A 1,675-nucleotide genomic window follows, 5' to 3' on the forward strand; every position below is an offset into this window, starting at 1 on the left:
GCCCCGGTGGGCCGCACCGCCCCGGCGAGGCGGCGGGCGAGGCGGGGACGGCACCGGGCCGGGGCGGGGGGGGCTGTGGGCGGGAGCAGGGCCCCGCCGGCCCGGCCCCGGCTGCACCTTGGGGCTCAGCGCGGCCAGCACCGCGAGGCGCGGGGTGTCCCCCCGCGGGCGCCGCCGCCCCCAGCGCCGCCGCCATGCCGGGCCGCGCCGCCCCCTCGGGGCCGTGGCGGGTTTTCTCCCTCGTGACCGCCGCCCGCGGGCGTCGCGACGTCTCGGGTTCCCCGAGCGTTTCCCCGCGGGTCTCGCCGGGACCGAGTCCCCTCACGGCGGGGCACCGAGCGCCCCCTCCACCCCACGGGAGCGGGCGCGGGGGGCTGGGGAGCGGCGAGGGCCGGCGCGGGTGGCATGGCGCCCGCCACGCTTCAAGCCTTCGGCGGCTCAAGCACGCTGGGAGAGGCGCGTGTGCTCGGCAGAAACCACTTGAGAGCTGGCGATGGCCACGCTGGGTGATCAAGGCCGCGGCGGAGGGTTACGGGGCACCCTTCTGGGCCCTCTGCTCCTGAGGGCGCCCCGGCTGGCGGCGCAGCATCCTTCCCTTCGCTTCAGAGCCTGGGAATGACGGGCGCGGGAGTTGTGCCTGTGGGGTCGATGGTTTGGCTCTTTCCTTCTGTCTAGATTCTCTGGCAAAGGAAATGGGCTCCTGCTCTTCTTCATGCTTGACATTTTAGTAGAACCTCCAGGACTGTGTATGCTTAGAAATGAGAAGGTGCTTCAGCAGCCTCTTCCCCGCAGGGGCTGAGGGCCCCAAAAATGAGCTGGGAACTTTGTTGCAGAGGATAAACATGGTGATGGCACTTCCCTGCTACGTGGGGCTGGAAACTCCCCTCCGCAGGAGCAGGGAACAGAATTCAGGCCTTAAACATCCAGCACATGAGCTGGCTCATCAAACTCTTTGCCCACAGACCCATGTGCGTAAGAGGAAGGGATGCCGCTACGATCGTCACGTTTGTTTAACAGGTGATGGAGGCACTATGCGGGTGGTGGTGCGTGGTCCTGTCACTGGGCCCTAGACTGGCTTTTAGGGCTTCTGACAGGTCTGGCACTTGCAGATGTGCAGCACACTCCATCTTTGTGATTCCCCCCGGACTTACAAATCACTCGACCCGCTCAGTATTGAGGTGCTACTGGGACTGGGTGAAGTGACTTAAAGTAAAAACCAGCAGTGAGGTCAGATGCAATTCTAGATGGCAGGCCAGCGTTTCAGAGACACTTTTTTAGTCTTCTCTGTAAGCTCCATTTTGTGCCTCTGATGGTTTTTATTGGATCTGGCACTGTGTTGTCAAGGCTGGGAGACTGAAGCTTTCAGTTTACCTAGACAATATGTGGCACCTGGGCCGCAGTCTCCCTCCCAAGCTGCACCGTCTTGACCCTGAGGCAGTGTTCTCAGTTCGCTCTCATTACTCATCTCTGAGGTTTTAAGACTTCCCATGAAAGGTCTGGCTCTTGCCAAGTGGGCAGGGAGAAGGGGGTAGGCATTAGGAACCGGGTAGAGATTTCAGAGCCTGAAATCACCAATTTATTTCATTTCCACTCCTGAACAGCATTTCACTCCTTAAGAGCAATCCACTGTACCAAACCTGGGTTTCTTCCCACGTGGCAGTGAAGCACCATCAAC

Source organism: Falco punctatus (genome assembly GCF_963210335.1).
Source record: "Falco punctatus genome assembly, chromosome: 6".
Classification (NCBI taxonomy): domain Eukaryota; kingdom Metazoa; phylum Chordata; class Aves; order Falconiformes; family Falconidae; genus Falco; species Falco punctatus.